Source organism: Canis lupus, chromosome 30 (assembly GCF_011100685.1).
Source record: "Canis lupus familiaris isolate Mischka breed German Shepherd chromosome 30, alternate assembly UU_Cfam_GSD_1.0, whole genome shotgun sequence".
Lineage (NCBI taxonomy): Eukaryota > Metazoa > Chordata > Mammalia > Carnivora > Canidae > Canis > Canis lupus.
The window spans coordinates 6,496,774-6,517,906 of record NC_049251.1 but is presented as its reverse complement, the minus strand read 5'-3'; the positions used below and the strand labels follow the sequence as shown (position 1 = coordinate 6,517,906).

Here is a 21,133-nt window from a genome sequence, read left to right as displayed (position 1 = left end):
AATTGAATTGATTGAACATTTTTTAGTTGATTGATAAAATAGTCAGTAGTATTACTACATACTGGATCCGTTTTTCACCTTGGGAATTTGGGATTACTTATTTTAGACTGGGTTTCCTAAACCGTAATATGAACTAGTTTTGTTGAGTGTGGAGAGAACCAAGTGAGATTATGTATGTCAAATTCCCATTAAAGGGTCCAATATGCAATAGATATGATAAGTGTAACATCCTCAGCCCTTTGTTTTCTGGATCAACAGCACTCATTAAAAAAAAAAACAACAACAACAAAAAAACAAACCAGCACTCATGAGTTGGTGACTTTGTACCATGCAAATAACCCTGAAAGAAATGATAATTCTCCCAAGCCACATGTTAGTTATTACTTGGTCCTGTTCATTGCTCTTGAATAGACAGTTTACCTGAAAGGAGTATGTTCCCTTACAGATTTTTAGGAGAATGTCCAGAATCAAATTAAAGTTCTTGTTGGCTCATGTTATTAGCAAGAATGATGTGACTTTACCTAGACATATCCTTACCAGTTGAAGTAATTGAAAAGTGATCACATTTTTTGTTTCATAATTAAACATATATGTATTCCAATTTACACAAGCATCTTGATTTCAGAGACAAAAGAATTGATTAAATGTAAGTCCAGTGAGAAGATGGGGGGTTCATTTGAATCTATCATACTCCGGGGCAGGTTATAAGCTTATAGTCTTCTTTTCAGTGAGACAAACCCAGTCTGTTTATTTGGTTTGTTTAAGTAATTAGTTGTAAAATTAGGCTAGGATTTTTTTAAGCCTGTGGTAGTTATTCTTTATGGGTCTGGGCCCTGAACAAAAATATTTCTTTAAGGTTTTTATTTGAGAATTGCTTTCTTCAGGTGAGCTCTGGCAAACACTGTAAAAATGTATAAATCTGGAATGCTGGGAAGTATAGAAAAGGGAAGGAAATTACCTCAGTTTGGCAGGAGGCACAATGTTACTTTCTTTAATAAAATGTATCCTCTGTCCTGACTAGCCCCATGCAGCCCCATGGAGCATTTCATTGTAGTCTGTCACTGGGCCCTGCCAATCAGAAAAGGCAGCTGACACTGTGTACCTGAGGTTACAAAGGGCCTATGTGTCCCCTCTCTGGTTTTCACACTCCTCAGAGGGCTTGAGGGGAGAGCTGCTTTGTTATTTTTCTCAAGTCCTGTCACAAATGGTCTTTGACAGGCGCCCAGAAGGTCTGAGCAAGAACTAGTGCAATAGGTTCCCACCAGAGATGCCACATGCCTTGGGGATAGAAGTCAGGGGAAAGGGATCTATCTCAAGGCAGCCAGTGACTGTCCCCAGCACTGGTGGAGAAAGGCCGCTTTTCAGGGGACAAACATCCATGAATAGAATGGAAGGGAAGTTCTGCTAGGAGGGAGGACAAAGCCTGGGAGAGCACAACAGGTCACAGAAGCCTCTTGACATCTCAGCCTCTGTCCCAGGACTACACTGATTTCCATGACATTCCAGCTAATCAAGTGGCCAATTTTTGTAATAGGGGACTCTTTCCCTAAGTGTGTTTCCATGTGTTTTCTAAAATTCCAAATGTGCCTTCAACTAATAAGGACAGTGATACGTAATGTCGTACCTATATTAGTACCTCACTTGGTACATTTAACAAATCTTTCTTACCAATGATTGCAATAATCATAACTCTTCGCCCTTGCATGTATGCATATTATGACTAGCACAATTCATTGTGGGTTTTTTTTATGAATAATTAAATTGATAAGGCACGTAGGTGGCTCAGTCGGTTAAGCATCTGCCTTTGGCTCAGGTCATGATCTCAGCGTCCTGAGGTGGAGCCCCACGTCAGGGGTCCCCACACAGCAGGGAGCCTGCTTCTCCCTCTCTCTCTGCCCCTCCCCCTGTTCATGTTCTCTCTCTCTTTCTAAAATAAATAAATACATTTTTTAAAAAAATGAAGTTGTTAAATATAAGCCTTAAATATATTTCCTAATTATTAGAACAGTATTTTAGCATACTTTCTTTTTTAAAACTAATGACATTCATATTTCTTGAACCCCCTGTTTTAGTCGTAGGGCATTAGTAAGAGAAATCAAATCTATTCAATACCAGATAATGTAATTCAAGGAACATATGAGGCCCTGGTTCTCCTCACATTAGCTTCTATATCTGTCAGTCTTTTCTCATCCTCCTGCTGTGGGTACATGGCGAAGTTTACTGATGAGGTCACATATATCCAGGCTGGGGCATATTTCAGAGAAAGATAGTTCTTTCCCTTGACAGAACATGTTTATCACTTACATGAGTCTCTTCATATGAGTCTCTTCATACAGATGACAATCTTAAGATAGTGATATATTTACTTATTTATTATCATTGAGGATTTCACAGGCATAAGAAATATATACAAAGAAGGAGTTGTCATTAGAAAGTCTCTAATGGGAGTCCCTGTAAATTTGACAAAAGGAAATAATATTTGACAGCAAAGGTGATTAATGGAGCACTAGAACAGAGGCCAATGAAATCCATTTCTTCTCTTTTCTCAGGAGAGTTAGTAATGTGGCCAGTGACTTTCTCTAGTTCCTCAAACAGTGAAATTTTACTCTCTCAATTACTGACTTCTCTCCTAGTAAAAACAAAACAGAAGACAGTTATTCAAATTCTTCTTATCAATGCTCTGTTCAGTCTTATAAGGGATTTGGAGAAGAATAATACACGCCAGCCCTCTATGTAATAGCAGTCATGCCAGTATAACTAATATGTGTACAAACCCACCTCCTTTCACTCATTTAAAAAATCTGCCTTATACACATAGTGAAATTTGATAGAAGATGAAGAATGCAGGCGTTATATCCTTACATCCATCTGAATCCATGTGGATGTATTATGGAAGAGACAGTGGTTGGAATCAGCCTTAAGACATGGGTGGGATTTTGAGAGTTCAAAATGATATTGATGGATTTATATAAGTGAGAACAATATAAATATTTGAGATGATTATTGAGTTATTATTATAGGGATTATTTGATTCAGGGTATCCAATATACATGAGGACAGAGTACAGAAGTATGAGATAAAAGTAGATTGGAGAACACTGTGGAAGGGCTCTGAATGTCTAAGAAAGAGGCAGTTTTTGCTTTTTGTTTTTTGTTTTTTTCCTCAGGAGGCAGTGGGTAATTAATGAATGTTTTAAAAATAAGAGAATGAGGGGTACCTGAGTGACTTAGTTGGTTAAGCATTCAACTTGATTTCGGCTCGGGTCATGATCTCATGGTTGTGAGATTGAACCCCAAATAGGGTTCTCTGCTGAGTATGGAGCCTGCTTAAGATTATCTCTCCATTTCCTTCTCTCCCCCAGCTTCTGTCTCTAAAAAAAATAATAAAAATAAGAGAGTGATATTTTGGTGGTGTTACTACATGTTGGCAGCCACAAGGTAGACAAGGGAAGAAAAGGCAACAGCCAGAGATTCATTTTAAGGTCTTTTGAAATAATTGGAGAAGTCATCAGGACTTGAATCAAGATGGGAACAATAGAAATAAGGAAAGGACATAAATCTGAACAGTTATAGAATAAAACTACATAACTGTCCCCCTCCTTTGATCCATACCTTCCTTCACCTCTCCACATCCACAGGCAGCTCTGTAGCTTTAAAATAGGAAAACTAAGGAAACCGTAGGTGGTATCTTTAAAAAGGAATATAAAACGAAGAAGGTGGACAAAGATGATTTCAGTGGTAAACTTTTATTAATTACTGACTTCCACTTGTCTTGAACAATTGTGCTAAAGCCAGCTGAGATGGAGCAAAACATTCCACACCAGACTACAGTGTTTCACACTGTGGCACTTGACTAATATTATTTTGCACATATAAAGCTAGTATTTTGCATAAATGAAAAAGGCAGAAAAGTAAATTGTACTAAACTCTGGAAGTATAGTTGTTAAAATGATATAAATAAAGTACATGGACCAAGTATTAACCATTCTGTACAGAGATACTCAGCTATCTTTTTCTGTTGCTATAGAAATAGATAATTCAAAGGTTAGTGATGCCCACAGCCTTGCCCCAAACCCCTGAGGGGACTCTGGATTATTTTAGACAAACTGGAGATACCATTTAATTGTATTGGTGCTTTCTTTTTATATAAACTATGCTGGCTTCATGTTTCTAAGAGAAGCACAAAATTTCCTTTGTAGACCAATTTATTTAAGTAAAAAAGTTTATTTTAAGGAAAATATTAGATAAATAATAGTACAAATATATGGCAAAGGGATGCCTGGGTGGCTCAGTGGTCGAGCATCTGCCTTCAGCTCAGGTCGTGATCCAGAGTCCTGGGATTGAGTCCTGCATCGGGCTCCCAGCAGAGAGCCTGCTCCTCCCTCTGCCTATGTCTCTGCCTCTTTCTCTGTGTCTCTCATGATTAAATAAATCTTAAAAAAATATATATGGCAAAAAAAAATCAAGGCGCTTTTCAAATGACAGAAGTTTGGAATACCCTGATTTAGATAAACAAGACTGACTCTAATATGCCCCAGTATGATATGTAGCTGCACCACGCCCTGCCCAATCCCTACAGCAAACCTCATCCCATTTGCTCAATCTTCCTATCTAACATGGCAGCCATGGGAGTGTAGGGGCAGCTGCTACCAGTTGCTTTCAAGTAACAACAATCAAAGGTAAAGTAGCCACGGTCATCACTGTACAGTTCAGATTAGCACAAATTATGTTTTATTTGCACATTATTAATAAGATTACATTTTGTCACCCAGACAAAATCATCATCTCTTTTTAAGGCTCAGATCAGCAAAAGTTATGGTGGATAAAATAGGAGTTTAGAACTGAGCTCTGGCTACAAATTCTGATTCTGTCTCTTACCATCTGTGTGAACTCCAGCAAGTCATTTGGCCACTTTGAGCTCTAGTGTGTATAACTACAAAGAGTATCCAATGCTATCTCTGTGAGGTTGTCTGAGGGTTAAAGGAGAGAACAGATATCATGCCTTTTTTGGAGCTGATGCATACCATGCCTAAGCCCTCCCCTTAGCACTCATGTTGGTACGGCTTCTCCTTGCCTCCCAGACCCTGTGTCCTGCACTGAGCTCCTCTGCCTGTGACTCAGCCTCCCTCTTCTTCTCCCTCTACAGTTGCCTTCTCATCCCACTTTGGGACATTGGCATTCTCTTCTACTGGGTGCTCTTACCCAGACCTTCAGGTCTCTTGCTTCCCTCATTTCAAACAAACTTAATCTTAAACATGATCTCTTCAGAGAGCCCTTGCCTGATGCCTTGTTGAAAATATCCCCGCTGCCATCAAACCCACCACCAATCTTTATGCCTTCTCCCACTTAAATTTTATTTATAGCACAAATTACTACTTGAAATTGCACCCTGCATTTATTTGCTTTTCCATTGATTGTTCTCCCCAATAGAATATAGGTGTTTGTCTGTCTTGTTTATCACTCTATCCCTGGCCTCTAAAATGGTGTCTGATGTATTTTGGGTACTCAGTAAATATTTACTGAATATTACCATTATTCATGAATAAATCAAATGTAGCAATTACAAAGGAATCTTGAAAAATCAATACAGAATTTACTGAACAGTTGCTAAATACTAAGCAGAGAGAAATTCTAAACCAATGTAAAAAATGGTTTGCCCTAAAAAAAATCATCATATGCTGATTTTATCTTGTTTTGTGATTGGAAGCTAATTAGTGGAACATTTTAGATGGGACAAATGTGGAGAAGGCACTAAACACCCAGAGGAGCCTGGGAAGGCTTCAGGGAGAAAGGATGGGAAGGCATTGGAGGAGGAGGGTACCCAAGCTGGCCATCAGTCTGCCTAAAGCACTGTTGGAGTTCCTCATGACAGGTTTCATCCAAGTCACCTGGGCCACATCTCCACTGACTGCCTGGTAATGGCACCTCTGGGAGTGAAAGGATGGGATATGAGCTTTTCACACCGTTTTCCTTATGTCTCCAGTTGGGCTCTTCAGGAGGGTGTGTGCGTGTGTTTGTGTTTCTTTTCCTTGGCTCCCAAGTCACATCAGTCTGCTCCTGGTACTTGGCAACCCAGTACGCTTCCTCCCACTAACGACAAGCCTGTCTGCAAAACAGAACAACATCTTTGAGATGGGGTGTTTATCTGGGCAGCGTGTAGCCTCTGCAGCCCGCAGGGCCCCTCCTTCAAAGACATTGCTGAACGGGGCTCACCTGATGAAAGCCTGAACTGTGTATGCTTGACTTGATTTACGGGCAACAGCCAGCTCATTAGGCGTACTGGCCTGAGGAAGCCGGTAGGCTGTGGGGACAAATGTTTGTGTAGCTCTGTGGTGCCCACAAGGCAGTTTGCAGCTCGAGGCTGAAGTACAAAGGGGGCAGTGATAAGGGGTTGTGGAATCCATGGCTGGCTCAGGGAACGCTAACTGCCTGGGAGATTGATATCTGGGGTGCAAAGGCTAAAAAAATTAGATTAATTTAGCTCAGCTGTGCTCATTGACGGATTGGGTTGCAGCCGGTGCTGAAACATTAGCAATCAGACCTCAGCGATTGAGGGTCAAGTCTCCAGTTAGAAGGAAGGGAGCAAGATGGATTGCCTCTCAGCACACCTGCACCCCAGGAAAATGATAGTCTGCAAAGGCAGCCCTGGCAGTACAGATAGTCCTATAGAGCATCAGTAAGAAAGTAAGTTATCAGTTCCTTGGGATATGGCATTGGAAATTGGAAGCACTGTCTTTTAATCCTGGGAAATTACCTGGGACAAACTACTTTAAAAATATTCTCAGCCTCATGAAGTAAGACTAAATAATAGTGAAGGAACCTGAAAAACAAGTAGAACCTTCTCAGAATTCTAGTATTTTATTGTAAGGTATTTCTATTCTCCCTGCTTGTGTAATAATTATTTTACTGTGGTGCTGGCTCTTTGTCTCCCAAGTTCATCTCCTTAGAAAATATCTTCACCTGTGTGTTTGCCTTTAAAAATTCTTCACTATCCCAGTTTGATTCCTAGGTGGAAAGTCTAGTAAACTTCAAATGCCACACCACATACAAGAAAGAAAACTTTTTTTTCACCAGAAACCCATTGTTCTGTGTTACTTGTTAAGGGAACCAGTCTTAAGTATACTCTTCAGTAAATTATCAACACTTTTCACTTATTTTAATAAAATTCCTTTAAAAGGTGACCATTTATTGAATACTTCCTATGTACCAGGCATTGTGCAAGTGCATTATATAAATTGTCCCAATTTACATGTGTTAAGAATAGTAAATAATGCTACTTATTTTCTCCAAAGACTCCAGGTTTAGATGATAAAGGCTATGCTCACCTGTATATGAGTAATTCAGAAATTAGAGTATATGTATGTTATTAACTAATTGTTTAACCAGTAGTGACAGAGTGAACCCTGAAAAGGTCCAGACTATGAAATTGACCAAGAAAAATGGAAGAAGAAAAAATTAGGTGACTAAAGGCCCTGTCCTCACAGTATTTATTATTCAGTAGGTGAAGGTCATTTTGGGGTTAGATCAAGGCTAGTACAAAGGAGATAGTGCATTTTAAAAACAGAACATTGTACCTCAAAGAAGGCAGGATCTTTTGGAGAATACTATGTCACATGGTGGAACAAAGAGTGCTCTGGAGACTAAAAGACCAAGATCCCAGTCACTTTGGCAATTAAGGAAACTGGCCAATGAGCAAAATCAGTCAGAAAAGCCAAGAGATTGCAGTGGATATGGGAAAATGATAAAAAAAAAAAAATACTGTTTTCTACTTCTCGGCAGGGCTGGGCATGTTTCTATTTCAGCAAGCCTCTCACTGAGTGAAAAGAGAAAAGTGGAGCCCACTTAAGACTGAGTAAATTGTCACCAACCAAATGATTACTTGACTAAGGCACTTGAGAAACAAGGTCAATATTCAATGCTTATCATGGACTAGTCCCATGATCCAAAGCAAATCACTTCTTCTTGAATGTTCCCCATTTGTAAAATATCAATGTAAAATGCCATAATATACAGGAAATTTCCCTGAAAATTAGAAAGCCTTAAACCCAGGAAGAAACTATTTTTCCTAATTTTACATCTCAAAGAGGTTGCAACATTTCCAAAGTCACACATCTACTAGGTAGTGAAGGAGCTATACTCGTATCTCCTAGTCATCAGCTCTGTTCCTCTTGTGTCCCACATTCCACATCCCTATAATAACTGGTAAAAAGCCAATTCCTTAATGGAACTCAAAGCGAAATCAAGGAATAGCCACAAACCACTATTTAAATAAAGCCACAAAATCAAACATTTACAGAGGACAAAACTAACATTCTTGGATCAAATTTAATGGCAAGCAAAAGCGTGTACAACCAGAACTCCTTTGACATAGAAATTTGTGGGATGATGGTCCAGGGATAATAGGCGGTACATTACCTCTCAGAGAACAAGAATCTCATTTACATGGCCTCAGATTCAACCAGCACAAAAAATATAAGAAGGAAGACTTCTGTGTAAAGGCCACTAGTGATAGCAAGAAAAGAAGCCATTATTAACAATTAAGCAAGCTTCTTCAGGAAAATTGTAGTGCAGAAATCAGGCTTTGGAACAGGAGTTTAAATCCAATGCCTAAAGGATAGGAAATTGCATAAATGAATGAAACAGGTGAGGGTAAGAGACAGCAAGGAGTGTGTGAGCTGTGGCAAGTTGGGAAGAATATGCCATATTGCTACTCAGCTTTAGCCAAATGTAGCTATGTTGGAATGTATGACCTGTGTGGTTTGATTTTACAATTTTTCAAGAAAAGACAGAAATTAAGATCAGGCTGGGAGTTCCCTTTGCCCATTCTCCCACATTGGACCTACTTTTTTTTTTTCTTTAGCACATGTATTGGTGGTTGATATTTTTAGACTGGAAATGTATTCTTTTTTTATGTTTGATTAACAGTTTGGCTATGTATGAAAATCATTTTCCTTCAAGATTTTGAAGGCATTACTTCACTTTCTTTTACCTTCTGGTGCTGCCTTGAGAACTCTTTCCCGTTCTGATCCTGACCCTTTTTAATTGATGTACTTTACTTCTCTGGACATAAGTATGCATTATCTTTTATGCCAGTGTTCCAAAATTTCTAATTTTTAATTCATAAAGGCTGGTCCACATCATACCAGTTTTGAAGATTGGAGAAAAAGTAATTAGGTCATATTTGTCATTTATTTCACTATGGATCATAAAAAAAGGAAAACAAAAAGGAAGGTTGGTTACAAAAGAAAAAGGTTTATGTTAGCATAACTCACTCTCACTGTCATTAGCCTGGTGGGTGATTTTTTTTTTTTTGTCATTTATTGTTATGAAGAAGAATTTTATCTTCTAAATATTCTGTTGAATTATTCATTTCTACTATCACTTCTTCATTTCCAAAAGCTAGACAGCAAGCAATATGTAATACTGAACAAGTATTTCTTTACTCAGAAACATAACATGGACATTTCAGTACATGTAGATTATTTAACTTGAGTTCAGCCTTTTTGTGAATTTTTTGAATGCAGACAATTCTTTGGATTATATTAAGTAAGGTATACAATATGCATGGTTTCTCAAATTTACTTTTAAAATCTAAAAAAAAATTTCTATGAAGAATCAAATGCATAGATAATATGTTAAGTTCTCTTGGAGGTGAAAAAACTCCAAATAACACAAAACAAAAAACCCTTAAGAGAATGTAGAATTTATATAAACACAAAGTATGCATTGAAGATCTATTTCTACCAATAAATATTTTAAAAAGTTCTTTCTTTTTCTCTAAATTATATGTGTTATATAATTATATGCATTATACATATGCACATATAGGGTATGATATGTGTAAGGTATGATATATAATAACATGCAGTTATTATATATTATATTAATTATATTAAATACGTAAGAACGTCTTAAATATATAATATGTAGATTATTATATAATATATAATTTAGATGATGATGATGAAGATAGATAGATGATAGATAGATGATAGATAGATAGATAGATAGATAGATAGAGATTTATTATGCCAAATAGAAATTTGGCATAATTCTTCCCTCAGTGTTTCTCTCTGAACCCTTCTCTTCTAGCAGGGAGCATTATCTTTTGGTCCACTTACTCCATTTCACTGAGGAGCCACTCTCAGTGTGTCCAGTCAGAAGGGGGTAAAGAATAAGCTTATTCAGTGATTTTGCTTCTCCTCAGATTTGGGGTGTCAGATGGAATTTTAGAGGGTTTTTTTCCTACTTACCAGCACTGCCTCTCAGAGTAAAGGCAGAGCTTCACTCCTGCTTTGCTCTTTGTGAGAATTTTGTTTCTTAACCGGGTTTAATCATGGAAGTAGATTACTCCAGCTTTTGGATCCATTATTTTGCTATGTTTGTTTTGGTTTGGATTGGGGGATTTGGGGGCTAGAAGTTTCCATCAGAAAGCTTGAAACCATTACATAATCTACAACTCCATGGTACAAGTGCAACTGATTATCATCTAGTCTACCTCTTTGCAAGATTTAAAGAAGATATATATGATTGAGTTTTATTAAAATAGAGAGCATATGATTAAAAAAGAGTTGATATTATTTGAATTTCTTCCTTTCATTTTATTAGTTGTGAGTATAGGAACAGCTTATGCAATAGACTTTGGAAAGATCTAAGATCTATAGCTCAGTAATTAGTGTTAGATAATGTAGCAAACTTATATTTAATGTATTGAACATATGCATACATATTCATATACATATTCTCTATAAAGTATACACAAAAATAAAGAGAAATATTCAACCTATCTTTTTTTAAAGATTTTATTTATTTATCCATGAGAGACACAGAGAGAGAGAGAGAGAGAGAGAGAGAGGCAGAGACATAGGAAGAGGGAAAAACAGGCTCCACGCTGGGAGCCTGATGCGGGACTCGATCCTGGGACTCCAGGATCATGCCCAGGGCCAAAGGCAGGCACTAAACCGCTGAGCCACCCAGAGATCCCCCAACCTATCTAATTTTTAATGAAAAAAAAAATACTATATAGTTAGTTAGTTAGTTAGTTAGTTAGTTAGTTAGTTAGTTAGTTAGAAAAGAAAACCTTTAAAGGCTAGACAAATGTTTCCTTCCTAAACTAGATTATATCATTCCTGTCTGGTGGTTCATAAGTATAGTGTGGAACTATATTTTTAATTAATCTGTCCATTAATTACATATAATTTTGGTTTAGAAAAAAAGGTATTTAGTCAGAAGCTGTGACTCCACATAAAGAAGAATAAAAAAGTTTTAAATTGCTTATAACAGGCAGACTAAATGAAATCTTTAAAAAAAAATGCTGCACCTTTAGAAGTGACCAGAAGCTCCTTCTGAATAACTCCATTGACTTCGGGTGTTTACATTGGCTTTTAAATGCTGGCTTCCATTCTTTCAAAATGATGAGGACAAGAAATATTATAGTCAGAAGGTAATTTTATTAATTAGGGTATTTGCTTATCTAGACTGAACCAAGGACTTTTTTGCCCTAAAATAATCTTTTCAAAATTACAAAACAAATATAAGCTTAAAAAATGCCTTTTTGTTTTTCAGAAGGCTTCATAGAACATGGAATCCCAGGGTTGGAATCTAAATTACCAATCTGAAGTTTAAATTCCTTAGTGCCAATTAATTGGAGATAATTTTCTGAATTCTTGGGAAAATTTATATTTTTCAGAAAACCATATTTAAAGGCATACACAGGAAATATATGCATAAATAAATATTGCCTTGGGTACATAGCCTACTAGAATGATTTTGTTTTCCTGTGTTTTATGATTCATAGCAGTGGCTTGATTTAAATATAGACAGAGTTACACCTTCTCAGACTTTGGGACTCCAGCCTGCATTGCATCTTTGTCTATCCTATCTTTCTCTCCAGTGATGGTAAACAAAGAAACAAAACTAAAACATCAGTTTGTAAACAGCAAGGTGAATTTTCCTCAAACTATTTTTAGTTTGCTTCCAGGAGAAAAATATATTGAATTAATTTACAATTCTACCTGCTACTTTAAAATAACAATATTTCTTTGGAAGTAGGGGAACAACACTTTCCAATACCAATAGGTAGAAACCAAACCAAACCAAACAAAACAAAACAAAAACACACGTTTGGAGGGAAGAAAAAAATGTCTAATGAAACAGTGCTGCTCTGTCCCTAAAAGAATAGACTCACTACTCTGACAACCTCACATTTAAGTCTCTTCAAGTTTATGAGACACCCAAGGAAATATACTATATGCGTGGTGCATTTTAATATACTTGTGCTTTAATCTGCTGTGGATTTTTTTCTTTGTGCAGACTTTATTATACTCCCCTATACAATTATGAGAAAAAAAGAACAAATTCATAAAGCTATATTCAATGTTATGTGCAATCTTTATTACATGCTCAGGTAGATATGATTTCTGTATTACTGTATTTCTCAAATTTAAATATATCAAAATGGAGATGAATATTTGATTCAAAATATACATGTTTCATTTGCTGATAATATTCAGAAATGCATCTAGTAAAGTGAAGTCAAATATATTTTATAGTATTATGCAATCACTGTCATGTAAAAAAAACAATTGGAAATTTAATGTAAAGGAACAGTTTTTAAATAAATAAAATAATTCATGAAATGTATATTATATACTCCCATGAAACTTAAGTTGTTTTACTAAGTTATAGGTAGCTCTCTCCTTTTCAACTGACTACTCACTGTTAATGTCTCTTCACACATAAAATATTCATTGAGAGATGGGAGTAAGTGTAAGAATCATATGACTCATCTTTAAAAAAAAGATTTTGTTTATTTATTTGAGAGAGCAAGAGACAGAGCATGAGAAGGATGTGGGGCAGAAAGAGAAGCAGGATCCCCACCGACCGGGGAGCCAGATGTGGGGCTCCAAGATCAAGACCTGAGCCAAAGGCAGACATGTAGCCAACTGAGTCACCCAGGCACCCCTAAATCATTCTTTTTTGAAGAAGACTTCAATACTTAGAGTCAAATTTGACTTGGTTAATAAGAGATTTTTTGTTTTTGTTTTTGATGATTAGGTGTTTTTAGCATTCTTAATTTTCTTACCTTACTAGTAGGTCTTTCTAGTGATAAATAGTATTGTGACTTAGAATGCTTTGCCTTCACCCTGATAACACATAGATTTATAAAATTGATATTTATCTGATCTGATGATACCAGTGCTGCAAATGTAGTCTCTCTGATGTCAAATCATCAAGAAAGTATATATACACCTCTGATCCATGTATTTGTCTGTTGTGTCACAGGATGCCAAGAGCCCACCAGACCAAAATAAGCATTATTAAAGACATCCAACAAGAAGCAACTCCAAATGGAAGGCAAGATTCCTCCCTCAGATAGGTACACAGTTTTGTTTCTCTTGCCCCACTCCGGCACCTCATTGTGAGATGTGGGTTATTCAGGTGGCTGAATGGGGTTGTGAGTGGCAGTAGAAGGAGGCATTTGCTTCTATTGACATATATAGTAACTGTCAGGCATTACGACTTCATTACTACCTCTGTCTTGCCCGCATGACCCTGTAAACAGCCAAGAGGCCTTGGTAACCAAGGAGAGGGACTGTTGATACTGATAACCTTAGTAACTAATCTAGTTTAGGCTGTCCTCTTTCTCCCTGCAGGCAAAACCATACCTATCTAGTAGGAAGTGGGGCAATGTGTTAGGAGCAAGTCTAGCATCCAGTTGACCCACTCAGGGAAGTATGAGACTGGGTGGGGCTGGGTCCTAATGGGAGTGCTGTATCCAAGCAAAATCAGGCTTGGGACAGAGTATCCTGAAGATGAGGCAATAATTCAGGAAGCAGGGAGCCCAGGAGTGTCCAGGTACACAGTCAAGTGGATGGAATCTGACATTAGGGAAAGATGCAAAGGTTCCACAAAAAGTACCTTCATGTCTTCACTCATCATGATCTCATTCCCACGCTCCTGAGATGAAAGTTGTTATGATGCTTGAACAGGGTTATGAAATGACAATGGGAGGATGTTCTCATTCTTGTTTTTAATTTTTACCAAATATTGCTTAAAATACGCTCTCTTGAAGAAGATGTAATACATGCATAATCTGTTGTCATGACTGGGGATGGAAAAGGGGCCCAGGAGTAAATCTGGCCTGAGTGAATGTTCAGCTGTGGCTGCCTTGTATTGTCCACAGCAGGTCCAAATGAAGAAGACATTGTGATATTGTGATTACCACCCCAAGAGGCTTATGTCATGCTATATATTTTTTCAAACTTAGAGCAGTAGCCTGGGTATCTATACAAGCATTTGATTTATGGTCTTCCCACCCAGCAGTCTGGCTGTATAACAAATTCTGAATCACAAGCTGATGCCCCTGTCCTGCCACCCTCTGAATTGTTTACTTAGTAACAAGAATGGGTTTGTTCTGATCCAGCCATAGCAACCACCTTAGGCAAACATCATGCAATCACTCTGCCCCTTCTTGCCTTAGTGGTCTATCTGTCCTCTTCTGATACCACCTCCAGGCATTGTCTGCCCTCCTTGTCCCACATTGGTCTTCCTGCCACCATGTCACACTCAAGGTAATATCTTCTAATTTGGAATTCCATAGCTTCCTTTTCCAGTCAAACTTTATTTGTCCAATTTCCACTTCCTTTCAGGTCTTCTTCAAAGACAAGTAACAGAGAAGGCTGTAGCTCCATGTGGGAATTAAACCTACAACTTTGGACTCATTAGCACAACTTTCTAACCTGCTAAGCAAAAAGGACATTTTTAAGGCCAGTACAAACCCCTTGTCCTTACATGCGCCAGCGCCCATTGAAGGAGGAGAAAATTGTGCTGGTGTGTTCAAAGGCTGAAAGTAAAGGAAGGAAATCTTAAGCCAAGGCAATTGAAAATAAATATTTTTCTCTAAGACCACACCAGTGTGAAAAATCTCCTTTCAAGAGACAAACTTTCCTCTTAGTTTTCAATGTGCCAAATAGTCAGCAATGGCAGCCCCTAATCCACACCTCCCCTAAAAGAAGTAAGCGGACACTTTTTCTCAGATTGTAAACTCAGCATTATTTACCATCTTGTCTATACTTCAAGCATTCAAGGGTTCAAAAGTATTTAAGTTTCCAGCTCAAAAATAATAGGTTTGGTTTTGAACATCTATTTGGCAGCTTTGTTCGTCTACATAAGTTTTAGAAATCTTCATTTGATCATTCAAATCCTTTATGGTGTTTTCCTAGAAACACATCTCAATGCCCAAACATCATTTTTAAATGATTGTAATGGTGATTATAGCCATTGGATCCAGAAACACAAAAATGTCAAAATACTATATGCAACTGAGTGAGCCCAGGGAATGTACAGAAGGAAAACATCTGAATGAAAGAAGTGTATGTCACCTAAGATTGATGTAGTTCTTGACTTTTTCCAAAGCATTTGGGAAGATAAAATAGACAAACTGAAAGTAGGCTGACAACAGAATGCTTTTCATGGAAGGGGTGTCTTTCTTTCTCTTTATTCAGCATGCTGTCCTTCCTCACTATCATTTATTTTTCTTATCAAAGTTGGGTACTACTGACTTTGATTATTGAATGAGGGGAAAAACCTGAAGTAGCTTTCTCTGCAGATGTGCTTTCCTGATTTTATAAGCAGTTCTGGAATAAGTACTGCAATCGATCAATCTCTTACACAGACCCGATTAGTTGGCATGCCGAGGGCTCTCCAGCATTCAGGGGCAGAGTTCATCTCAGGGTGGCTTGGTCAGCACGTTGGGAGGCAGGGTTTAAGCTGTTTCCTTAGGGAGTTCTGTCACTCGGCTCCACTGGAAATCTCTGAATTTTCTCCTTTCCTGACATATTAGCAAATTTTTCCATATACCCTGCTTGTCCCAGTTCTTTTACATCCCGCCTGATCAAAAACATCAAGAATTGGTTAAGTTTGAAAGTTCTTTGAGATGGGAGATTGCAGATGCTTCTTCTTTATTTGGGAAAATAATAGTTTCTGTGTTTCTGTTTAATAATAACCCATTCCTGATTGTAAAAATAATACCATCCTATTGAACATAAGCAAGAAAAAACTTCCCACCACCCAAAGATTACAGCAGGCCACTTGGGGTGTGTGTGTGTGTGTGTGTGTGTGTGTGTGTGTGTGTATTTCAAGGCATATAGAAAATAGGATTTAAATCCTATATATTATACCAGGGTATTAGCATTTACTGACATCATTAAAGTCTATGTAAATGATGTTGAGTGGGCATATAATGTTCCATTATTCCTCCTACTAGATTGAAGTATATGAAACTATTGACATTTAATCTTTTTAACCTACAAAAAAGTGGGAGTGTGACATGGTTCAACTTAGTAAAATTTACCTAAAATTTAATCCCCATTTATTAGACATCATGTCTAGTTTTTTAAACTGCTAAATAACTGACCTATGAACATTTCTGAAAATATATATTTTTCACATAGTTAACCATATCCTCAGAATAATTTCCAGGAAAAGAAAGAATTAATTTAGAATGTATGAAAAATATGGGGGCTTTCAACACCTATTCTGAAATTCCTTGCAAAGAGATTGTAGCAAGTTATGTTCTTCTTGATTACATTAAGGAGTGCCAATTTTTATTGGCACAAAAGTTGAGAATTATGATAATTTTTATTTTGCTAATCATATAGCATATTATTTAATCTGATATGTTTATAATTAGCATTATTCATATTTGCTCTAATTTTAGCTCAAGTTGAAAAAAATGCAGTTTTTTAAATGTATGAAATTAACTGAGAGGCAGAGCCTAAAGCCTAAAGTGGAATTGAGTTTAATGTTGTACTATTGAATTACTCTGTTATCCCAGATTCATGGTAGGAATCTATCAAGGTGGCTATTTAATTGATACCTATCTTTGAGTTAATATCAGAAGGATGTCAAACTTCCCATTGTGAGTAATTGATTAGTACACACAATATATGTGTGGATTTGCTGCATTTCTTCAAAAAAGGAGGGTCTTTTTGTTTTTATTTGGTTTTGTTACAAAGCCTCACTTAAAATACATGCTCTTTTCCTCTCCTTCAAAGTCATTTTAACAGTCACATAAATTTGAGCATAGTTTAATTGTGGAATGAACTAGTTCATTGAAAAGATAAATAAAATTGATAAACTCTTTAGTCAAATTGATAAAAAAAATGATAGAAGACACAAATTATTAATATCTGCTATTAAAAGAGGAGGAATCTCCATGGATCTTACAGACATTAAAAGGATAATAAGAATATTATGAAGTACCTTATGCCAATACTTTTGATAATTTAGATGAAATGGACAAATCCTTAGAAAGTAAACTATAAAACTTAAGAAAAAATAAAGAGCCTTGAATCTAATAAAGAAAATGTAGGAAAAATTTTCCTACATTAAATATTGTACTGTATATTATACATCAATTATAATACAATAACAAACAAAAACTAAAATAGAACTTCAAGTGGCACCTGGGTGGCTTAGTGGTTGAGCATGCTTTTGGCTTAGGTCATGATCCCAAGGTCCTGGGTCCTTGTGGGAAGCCTGCTTCTCCCTCTATGTCTCTGCTCTCTTCCTATGTCTCTCATGAATAAATAAATGATAACAAAACATAGAACTCCAGGCCCAGATGACTTTACTAGTGAGTTGTACCAAACACTTAAGAAAAAAATAATTTTACATAGAATCTTCCAGAAAATAGAAGAGAAGAGAACAATTCTCAACTCATTTTTAGGGCAATCTTACCAATACCAAAACCATAGATATTAAAAGAATATAAACCATAAAGCAATATCCCTCATGAACATAGACACAAAAAGCCTTAACAACATATTAGCAAGTTGAAATCGATAATACATAAAATAAATAATACATCATGAATAAGTAGATTTTTTTCAGGAATGCAAGATCACTTCAACTTTCAGAAAGTAATCAGTGAATTTCTTCATAATGCCATCCTGAAAACAAAAATGTTATGATGATCTCCTAAAAATAGAAAAATCAAAATTCAATGCCCACAAAGACTTTTAAAAATAAATAAATAAAACCCTCAATAAACTCAAAGAAAATTTTCTCAACCTGATCGAGGACATCAACAAAAAATATGCATCTAAAAAATATACATCTAACATTACACGTAGTTGCACAACACTAATTTCTTTCACTCTCTAAGATCAGAAACAAGGCAAGAATGTCCATTCTTATAATATATATTCAACATTGTACTTTATATGCTAACCACTGCAAGAAAATAGGTTAAAATAAATAAAAGACATACAAATTGTGAAAGAAACAAGTAAAATTTTCTTTTTTCATAGAAGGTATGATTGTACACATAGAAAATAAATTTTAAAAAATCTATGACAGCCATTTGAGCTTGAATTTGGCAAGGGAAAGTATGGTCAATATATCAAATCAGTTGTTTTTCTTTTTTTTTTTAAGATTTTATTTATTTATTCATCACACACACACACACACACACACACACACACACACACACACAGAGGCAGAGACACAGGCAGAGGGAGAAGCAGGCTCCATGCAGGGAGCCCGATGTGGGACTTGACCCCGGGTCTCCAGGATCACACCCTGGGCTGAAGGCGGCACTAAACCGCTGAGCCAGCGGGCTGCCCAATCAGTTGTTTTTTCTATATTCTAGCAAAAAACATGTGACATGGTCTAGCTTACTTTTTTTTTTTTTTTTTGGTAATCATTCTGGTTACATATGAATTGTGGCAGGTGTTGGGTGATTCAAAAGACATTTAGGGAACTTCAGTGTTTCAGCAGATGGTAATGATCAGTTGGCCTAGAGTGATGGTGGAGGTTGAGAGTAGATTGACTCCAGAAAGTAAAATCAGTAGGACTGGGAGACGAATTAGAGATGCAAATATATAGGAGATGGTGCGATTCTTTGAAAAAGTGAACTCTAGAAAAGAACTGGGTTTGAAACAAAGATCATGTGTTTAGATATAGTTAGCCCAAGGTGCCTTTGAGACTAAGAGAAGGGATCAAACAGGTAATGACACTCAGAGGATTTGGTTTTGAGTAAACCATACTGAGTCATAACTAGTTGGGGTTCAGATCACCTAGGAGGAGAAGATAGAATAGAAAGAGAACAAAACCTAGGATTAAGCTTACAAAAACCCAAATTTTAAAGGCTGGGTAGAAAAGGATAAAACTAGGAAAAGAAGGAAAGGAATGGTTAGTTAGCATGATAGAAAAAAATGATGTTATTTTAGCTAAGAGAAGGAAGCGATCAAAAAGTACCTTTTCTGGAAAAAAAAATGTGCTCTAAAACTCACTGATGAATTGAAACATAATCCCCCAAACAATAAATAGGAGGAACTGTAATGGGAAGTAAAGTCAGTTAAGCAAATAAAGATTAGCCAATGAAAGTAATTTTAAATACAGAGATGTTGTCATGCAGATTGTGCCTTTTTTAAAAGAAAATAATGATTTTAAGCTTTGTTTTAATGCCTTTAGTTCTGGTCCTAAATTCTACCTTGTGTGATTAATAAAGTTATGAATGCTACTTTATTTTTTCCAACCATCAATTTAAAATTTTAAATCTCTTCAGATTTTTCTTTTGTGTTCTATTTTGTGGCTATAGTTATGATGGTAGAAACTATTTAGAATAGGCAAAGGGATGATTCTGAAGAGAAACAAAGGATCTTGTTTTGATTATTAGATGAATACGGAAAGTACATCAAATAAAATGTTAGCAGCAATCATCTCTAGGTGTTTACATTTCCAATACAGTTCTCATAACTCTTTGTAATAACTAAATAGTTTAAGATGACCTTTTATTACTTTCTATACTTTTATTACTATTACTTTCTAATTTAAAATAGAAGTTGTAAAATATTAGTATAATTTAAAACAAGGAGTCACTATTTTCCATGTATTTATTTTCTTTTTTACTGATCAATTGCTTACTCTTTTTGAGTTGTCTACTGTACTATTTTTCCTTTTTGGATTGTTACCCTTGTTCAAACTTGTCTGAAAGCACTCTCTCACTCTATTACATTTATTGCCCCCCCCCCTTTTCTATACATGTTGTTTGTATTTTCTCCCAGCTTATCATTTTGTTTTAGTTTTATTCAGGTCATTTGCCATTTAATTTTTTCATTTGTACGTGTGTAGCAAAACCTGTCATCTCTTCCCTATCTACCTTATTGGTTCATATCAAATATTATTTTGATAGTAAAATGGCTGCATAAATTGTGATGCATCTACCTGAATGAAAGCCAGAGAGCAAACATGAATTATTTAAAACATTAAAAAAAATTATACTTACTTGCTGTATACAGGAATACAAATATGATTCTGTGTTTTCACTATTTGTACCTCTAGATAAACCCATAAGAAACAAAGAATGAAAATGCAATAGTGATGCTTATTTCTATGCAGTGTAATCATACATGACAAGTTTGCTTCTTTGTATTTTTCTGTATTTTTCAGTTTTGTTACCTGCAGTGTATATACAAGTAGCATTCAAAATAAGAAAAAAAAATCTTAAAAAGTTATTTTAAAAATAAAAGCAAAATCTATATGAAAATGATTATAATGAAATGGTATGCAAGGTTAAGCCACCGAATAGGTAATTGGGGGAAGTTTGGGATCTAGAAGCCTAGAAAGACAGTAGTGCCCTTAACAAATAGAAGAGGGTGGGAGGAGGCCAAGATGAGGAAAAATTGCAAAGTTCTACCTAGACATGAGTTTCCACTGACAGGGCCCTGCCCATGCATAAATCATTTGGAAATGTGAGGCTGGAATTCAAGATGAGAGATACAGATGTAGACATGTCATGTGAAACAAGGAAAATGTGGAAGTTATGAGACCAGATGATCTCACATCTGGTCTTCTCCCACAAGAGAGATCATGAGAAGAAATCTGAGGCCTCATCTTCGTGAAACAGTCACATTGTTAGAGAGAGTGCCCACCAAAGGAGACAAGGCAGAGGAAGGAGAACCTGGGTGACCCGGGCCTCAGTTTCCCATTTTGTGAATAATGGAGAACAAGAAGTCTTTGCCAAGCATGTGAACATGCTCCCATGGTTAAGAATGGGATTTGATTTCTGCTTTCATATTCCTGAATAGGAATAAATATACTAGACCACCCCTATCACCTTTCAAACT

General features: G+C 36.4%; 1 long non-coding RNA gene across 31 annotated transcripts in view; it reads left to right on the top strand.

Annotated features, from left to right (window-relative positions):
• LOC102155895 overlaps nucleotides 1-21,133 on the top strand; it is a 648,303-nt gene that overhangs the window by 487,526 nt on the left and 139,644 nt on the right. For all 31 annotated transcript variants that reach the window (XR_005381490.1, XR_005381486.1, XR_005381489.1 and 28 more), the window contains one exon: nucleotides 13,284-13,377. This is a non-coding gene — a long non-coding RNA (uncharacterized LOC102155895). The remainder of the gene's footprint in view (nucleotides 1-13,283; nucleotides 13,378-21,133) is intronic.